Below are 7,410 nucleotides of genomic sequence, written 5' to 3'. Positions count from 1 at the left end.
ATACTCGTACATATGAGAAAAGGATATTCCCGAAGCGCGATTCCTGTGCAGTAATATACATTTTTTTTCTTTTTCCCAGAGAGAGAGAGAGAGATGGGGGAGGGGTGAGGGCAGGGGGAAGGGTTGAAATCCTACCTACTTGTGCCAGGTAGTTGAGGAAACACCTGGAAAGCTAATCAAGGTAACAGAAATAAAAGTAATATTAATTTTACATATATCAGCCTCCCACGAACCCACTAATGAACCAGCCGACGCTCAAGTCCCCCCCACGCCCCCCAACAAGTCCCCAACCCTCCCCCAGCCCTTGCCAAGCCTCCAGCCCCAACAAGGAAAAAAAAAACCGCCCGTAATTAAGATGAAGGCCAAATACAGGTTGAAATAATTTAGTGCAGCGGCGGGGTGAGGTGCGGGCGTGCGGGCGGCGGTCGTTAGGGAGCACCTGCCTCGATGTTACCTGCCTCAGCCTGCCTTAGAGTGCGCCATTACTGCGCCAGGTGGGAACGAGTGTTGTGACGGCATCAGGAAGAGGGGACAACCACACCTTGCTCTTTATGGTATCATTATTATTATCATTATTATTATTATTATTATTATTATTATTATTATTATTATTATTATTATTATTATTATTATTTCTCATGATTGGTGTGTTATTAGTATAGGAGGAGGAGGAGGAGGAGGAGGAGGAGGAGGAGGAGGAGGAGGAGGAGGAGGAGGAGGAGGAGGAGGAGGAGGAGCACCATTAGTATAAGTAAGAGTAGTAGTTTTATAAATAATGGTTATAATTATTTGTTTAGGGCAAATAACACGAAAATTTAACAATAATGAAGAAGAAGAAGAAGAAGAAGAAGAAGAAGAAGAAGAAGAAGAAGAAGAAGAAGAAGAAGAAGAAGAAGAAGAAGAAGAAGAAGAAGAAGAAGAAGAAGAAGAAGAAGAAGAAGAAGAAGAAGAAGAAGAAGAAGAAGAAGAAGAAGAAGAAGAAGAAGAAGAAGAAGAAGAAGAAGAAGAAGAAGAAGAAGAAGAAGAAGAAGAAGAAGAAAAAGATGAAGAAGAAGAAGAAGAAGAAGAAGAAGAAGAAGAAGAAGAAGAAGAAGAAGAAGAAGAAGAAGAAGAAGAAGAAGAAGAAGACAAATAAAAAATAAAAAGTAAAAAAGAAAAGGAGGAAGACAAAACACAAAACACGGAGCAGAAATGATAAAAATATTAAAAGAGCAATAATTGGAGGAAATTCAATAAAAATTATAATTAATGAGATAAAAAAGTGAACGGTTCGCATCACAACAATAAAAAACAGACGATCAATAAAAAAAACTCCTCCAGAAAAGACACAGCAGCAGTAAAACTTGAGAGAGAGAGAGAGAGAGAGAGAGAGAGAGAGAGAGAGAGAGAGAGAGAGAGAGAGAGAGAGCTAACTCCAATGAAGCGAACAAACCAACTTCTTTCTTTCCTTCCTCTTCCCCCCTCCCTCTTTTCCTCCCTCCTTCCTTCCCTTGTTCCCTTCTTTATCTCTCTCTCTCTCTCTCTCTCTCTCTCTCTCTCTCTCTCTCTCTCTCTCTCTCTCTCTCTCTCTCTCTCTCTCTCTCTCTCTCTCTCTCTCTCTCTCTATACCTTTGATAAGCCGAAATGGATATGTAACGTTTGACTCCTTGATTTCCTCTCTCTCTCTCTCTCTCTCTCTCTCTCTCTCTCTCTCTCTCTCTCTCTCTCTCTCTCTCTCTCTCTCTCTCTCTCTCTCTCTCGATGTGTAACATTTCACTCTTTGATGTTCTATTTCATGCTTAGTCTCTCTCTCTCTCTCTCTCTCTCTCTCTCTCTCTCTCTCTCTCTCTCTCTCTCTCTCTCTCTCTCTCTGGCAAGCAAGTCGCACAGAAAACGCACCAAAACCATCCTCATAGAAAACTGGAGTCAATGTCTTAGAAAACGGGGTGTTATTCCCTGGCGGAGCGAGAGTAATGTTTCTGTTCGACCTATTGACTTGATGGTCCTGTGGGGAGGGTGGGAGGAGGGGGAGGGGGAAGGAGAGGGGAGGGAAGAGGAAAGGTTAGGGGAGAAGATGCAGAGGGGGAGAAAGGGAAGGAACAGGTGAGATAAGATTAGGTTAGGTTAGATTAGATTAGGTTAGGTTAGGTTAGGTTAGGTTAGGTCAGGTAAGGTTAGGTTAGGTTAGTTTAGGTTAGGTCAGGTTGGGTTAGGTCAGGTTAGGTTAGGTAAGGTTAAGTTAGATTAGGTTAGGTAGGTTAACGTAAGGTAAGGAAGAAAAAGGAATGTGTTTTGAGCAGAGATGGTAAGGGAGAAGGAAGGAGAGGGAAGAAAGGTGAGAAGATAAAGATGTTTAGAATATACAAAGAAAGGAGAAAGAAAGGAGAGCAAAGGGGAAGAAGGAAAAGTAAGATGATGTTTATGGTACTGAAGGGAACGAGAAGGCAGTGGAGGAAGAACAGTAAGGAAAAGGAAAAGGTGTTTAAGGAAGAAAAAAAGGAAGAAGGAACGTCAGAATATAAAAATTAGGATAAAGAAAGAAGAAAAAGAAAGGAGAAGGAAGAAAAGTAAGATGAAAGTGATTACGGTACAAAAGGAAAAAGAAGGAAAGGGATGAAGGAGAAATGAGAAAAATTAATATATTTTGACTACAGACGGAAAGGAAAAGAACGGGAAAGGAAGAAAGACATGATGAAGAAGGTGTTTATGGTATAGGAGAGATGAAAAGGGAGGAATAACAGGAGGGGAAATTAACGAAAGAGAAAGGAAACATATAGATACGAAAAAAAAGAAGAAAAAAGAGAGTATTGCTATCAAACATACAAGAAAACCTAAAGACATTTCATTCATCATTTCTGTACAATTCTTTCTAACAAGCACAACACACATCAACACCACAACAACACATCACCACACCCAAGACACCACAATCACCTCAACTCGTACTCTACGTACCACACCCGCCACGTGCCACTACACCACACCATTACCGCCACAGCCACCACGCCACCACCACCACCACCATGACAACCGCCACCAGCAGGGCTCAGGGGCTCCGCTCGTTCGCGAAGTGGGTCATCATTATCGTCATTAGCTCAACACCAACCAGTTTTACCTCGAGCGTCACTGATAATGCAAGAAATGAAAATGTGGATGCTGAATAACGCGTGTGTGTGTGTGTGTGTGTGTGTGTGTGTGTGTGTGTGTGTGTGTGTGTGTGTGTGTGTGTGTGTGTGTGTGTGTGTGTGTGTGTGTGTGTGTGTGTGTGTGTGTGTGTGTGTGTGAGGGGGGGGCAGGAGAGGGGGAGTTTTTTTTTCTTTTTTTCCTTGTATATTCTTTTACCTAATTGTCTTAGCTAATTTGTATCGTTTTATTTGTTTTGTTTTTTTTTCACAGTTTAATGGTGCCTTGCTTTAATTTGTTACTGTATAATGTATTCATGTTTTTGTTTACGTATTTGATGTGCATGGTTGGGGTCAATGAAATACCTGTCTATTTGTGTGTGCGTGTGTGTGTGTGTGTGTGTGTGTGTGTGTGTGTGTGTGTGTGTGTGTGTGTGTGTGTGTGTGTGTGTGTGTGTGTGTGTGTGTGTGTGTGTGTGTGTGTGTGTGTGTGTGTGTGTGTGTGTGTGTGTGTGTGTGTGTCACTGCAATTTCCTCCGGTCCTTCCTTCCCTTTTCCCCTTTCCTCTCCACCTTCCCTTTTTTTCCCTTCCTTTTCCGCCCTCTCCTTAATTACCCTTTTTCCCTACTTCTAATTTCTCCTTAGTTTCTCCTCACTTCGTCTTCCTCCTATTTAACATCTCTCCTCCTCCTCCTCCTCCTCCTCCTCCTCCTCCTCCTCCTCCTCCTCCTTTTCAAAAACACACAACTACCTAGGAACCAAAAATTACCCCTAAAGACCAACATATCTGCTGCTGTTTGTTCTTCATTTATGTTCTCTTCTTCCTCCTCATCGCGTTTCGTCTTGCTTCCCTCAGTAAGGATCATATCTAAAAATACAAAATTTATGATATGCAAATATGGCGGTGGGAAGAGGCACAATTTAAAATGCAAGCAAATTGGGGAGAGAGAGAGAGAGAGAGAGAGAGAGAGAGAGAGAGAGAGAGAGAGAGAGAGAGAGAGAGAGAGAGAGAGAGAGAGAGAGAGAGAGAGAGAGAGAATACACACACAAACGGATGGACAGAATGAAGAAATATGAAGAGGGGGAAAGAAACTCGATACAGAAGCAAAAAAAAAAAAAAATGAAAAAGAAAGAAAAGTAAAAAAAAAAAAAAAAAATCGTGCCTCCCATGTATATAGGGAAGGCAGTGATTGGTCCCGGAAATTCAAACATGCACCATTTTGATTGGCTGGCGGCACGGGGCAAGCTGGGTTCTGATTGGCCACCTCGCCCTACCGAAGCACTCCCGAGCGCCCACCTGAAAAATACCAGTGCCGATGCGAGATTTTATTTCCTTTTATCGCGCCCGGTTGAGCAATGGCCTAACTTGAGGGGGGGGGGAGAGGAGGAGGAGGAGGAGGAGGAGGAGGAGGAGGAGGAGGAGGAGGAGGAGGAGGAGGAGGAGGAGGAGGAGGAGGAGGTTTAGGAAGGAAAAGAAATCAACCGAGGAAAAAAAAAAATGAAAAAAACATGAAGAGAAAGAAAATATGAAAAATGAGAAACCATCGAGAGAGAGAGAGAGAGAGAGAGAGAGAGAGAGAGAGAGAGAGAGAGAGAGAGAGAGAGAGAGAGAGAGAGAGAGAGAGAGAGAGAGAGAGAGAGAGAGAGAGAGAGAGAGAGAGAGAGAGAATGTGAAACAGAAGATAAGGGAGGCAGAGTATTCAAGGATATACATACAGCCGAGCTTTCATCTCCTTCATTCCTCCTCCTCCTCCTCCTCCTCCTCCTCCTCCTCCTCCTCCTCCTCCTCCTCCTCCTCCTCCTCCTCCTCCTCCTCCTCCTCCTCCTCCCAGTGTCAGCCATCTTGTCAGTCACCTCCACAAAGCATTAATTAATTATCACATTTTTCCCTCTCTCTCTCTCTCTCTCTCTCTCTCTCTCTCTCTCTCTCTCTCTCTCTCTCTCTCTCTCTCTCTCTCTCTATTCCCTCCCCTTTTTCAGTTCCTTGTTCTGTAAAGTATTTTTACTCAAATTCTGATTCTTCCTCTCCCTTCCCCTCCCTCCACTCCCCCACCCTCCCTCAAGAATTCCACTCCCTCCCGGCGTCTTGTGATCTACTGCAGGAGGAGGAGAAAGAGGATTAGGATGAGGAAGATGAGGAAGAGGAAGAGGAGGAGGAGGAGGAAAAAAAGCCTAGGAGTGCGTTCCTCACTTCTTTCCCTCGTTGTGATTTGTGCGTGAAATAATGCTCAGATTTCCATATAAATTACAAACACTTGTCTCGTGAACTCCAAACACGGAACTCTTGGGAGGAGGAGGAGGAGGAGGAGGAGGAGGAGGAGGAGGAGGAGGAGGAGGAGGAGGAGGAGGAGGAGGAGGAGGAGGAGGGGAAGGTGTTAGAGAAGGGAAGATGAGGAGGAAAGGGAGAAGGAAAGGAAGATTGGATGAGGACTGTGTGTGTGTGTGTGTGTGTGTGTGTGTGTGTGTGTGTGTGTGTGTGTGTGTGTGTGTGTGTGTGTGTGTGTGTGTGTGTGTGTGTGTGTGTGTGTGTGGTCGAAAGCTAACAGCCTGATTGCGATGTGTCTGATAACCTAACAATCATCATAGCTCTGAATGGCAGGATTGGTTTCTCTCTCTCTCTCTCTCTCTCTCTCTCTCTCTCTCTCTCTCTCTCTCTCTCTCTCTCTCTCTCTCTCTCTCTCTCTCTCCCCTTTGCACTTTAGTCCTCTTGTTCTTCCTCATCTCCGTCCTCTTCCTCTTCCTCCTCTTTCTCATTCTCCTTTCTTATCGACATCCTTTCTTTCTTAACTATCTACTTCTTCATCTTTCTCTTACTTTTTTTTTATTTTGTTTTCTCTACGCTTCTTCCTTCTCTTTGTTATTTTCATCTATTCCTATTGTTTCCCTCTCACCTTATTCTTCTTTCTCTCCTTCCTCAATCTTCAAATATTTCTTTATTTTTTTAACCCTTCCTTTTTTTAGCATCTCATTCTCCATTCCCTTGTTTTTTATTTATTTTTTTACTCCTCCTTCACAATATTTTTTTATTTATCCATCTTCTTACATTCCTCCTTTCTCTCATTTCCTCTTCGTCTTCCCCTTCCTTCTATTCATCCATCCGTTCCTCTTACATCTAATTCTATTCTCCATATTTTCCCATTTTCCCCTTTTCACCTTCATCTTTCTCGTTTTTTTTTATATTTTTCTTTATTTCTTATTCTTACATCTCATCTTATTTTTCATACATTTCTTTTACTCTCATCCTTTCCTCCTTCCTCCTTGCCTTTATTTCGCCCTCTTTAATATCCTTCCTTCTATATTTGCCCTTTCTCCATTTCTCTCTTTATCCCTTCTCTTCCTATCCTACCTCCCTTCACTCACTTCACTCCCCTTCCTTCCATTTTTCATATTCCTCCCTTCACCTCGTTTCCTTCCCCTTCCTTCCTTTTTTTTTATCTACTCCCCCTTGCTGCTTTCCCTTTTCCCCCTCCCCCTTTCCTTCCCCCTCCTGTCTGATTACCAGAGTTCTGTCCGGCCCCCGTTCTGATCTCGCAACGGGGACTAACCTAATTATGGCGTTCACAACTTGATTGGTGGTAGGAAAATGTGATTAGAATGGAGTATAGAGAGCAAACGAAGGATGCACTTTTTTTTTTTTTTTTTGGATGGGGGAGGCTTAGGTGGTGGTGGTGGTGGTGGTTGAATTAGTGGTGGTTACGGTAGTTGAGTGGTGGTGGTGGTGGTAGTAGTAGTAGTAGTAGTAGTAGTAGTAGTAGTAGTAGTAGTAGTAGTAGTAGTAGTAGTAGTAGTAGTAGTAGTAGTAGTAGTAGTAGTAGTAGTAGTAGTTGCTGTTGTTGTTGTTGTTGTTACTGCTGCTCATGATGTTGTTGTTGTTGTTGTTGTTGTTTTTATTACTGTTGCTGCTGTTTTTGTTTGCTTTCTTGCTGCTGCCTCCAAATCAAGCCAATAAGTCAATCCGTCTCTCTCTCTCTCTCTCTCTCTCTCTCTCTCTCTCTCTCTCTCTCTCTCTCTCTCTCTCTCTCTCTCTCTCTCTCTCTCTAACCACACCATCATAAAACACAAGGTTAAGTCCAACAAATAAAGTACAGCGGAGGAGACCCTTTTTCTTCCTTCCAATTACTCTATCTTCCCTCCCTCCCCCTCCCTCTTTCCCTCCCTCCACATCCCTCACTACCCCCCCCCTTCCTTCTCTCGTTCCCTGCAGGTGGATGAAGGGAAGGAAATATATCTTTGCAGGTGAGGTGAGGATAATGAGGACGCAGGAATGTTCGCTTCATCATCATTTACCTTAATAATCCTCCTTCACTAT

The 7,410-nt window shown here is 43.3% G+C and overlaps 1 long non-coding RNA gene across 1 annotated transcript in view; it reads right to left on the bottom strand.

Annotated features, from left to right (window-relative positions):
- The window catches only part of LOC135106150 (uncharacterized), a 33,022-nt gene extending 29,074 nt beyond the window's left edge, over positions 1-3,948 (bottom strand). The window contains exon 1 of the long non-coding RNA XR_010271135.1: positions 3,871-3,948. This is a non-coding gene — a long non-coding RNA (uncharacterized LOC135106150). The remainder of the gene's footprint in view (positions 1-3,870) is intronic.
- Positions 3,949-7,410: the final 3,462 nt, after the last annotated feature.

Source organism: Scylla paramamosain, chromosome 13 (assembly GCF_035594125.1).
Source record: "Scylla paramamosain isolate STU-SP2022 chromosome 13, ASM3559412v1, whole genome shotgun sequence".
NCBI lineage: Eukaryota > Metazoa > Arthropoda > Malacostraca > Decapoda > Portunidae > Scylla > Scylla paramamosain.
This window is presented reverse-complemented; position numbering and strand designations above follow the sequence as displayed.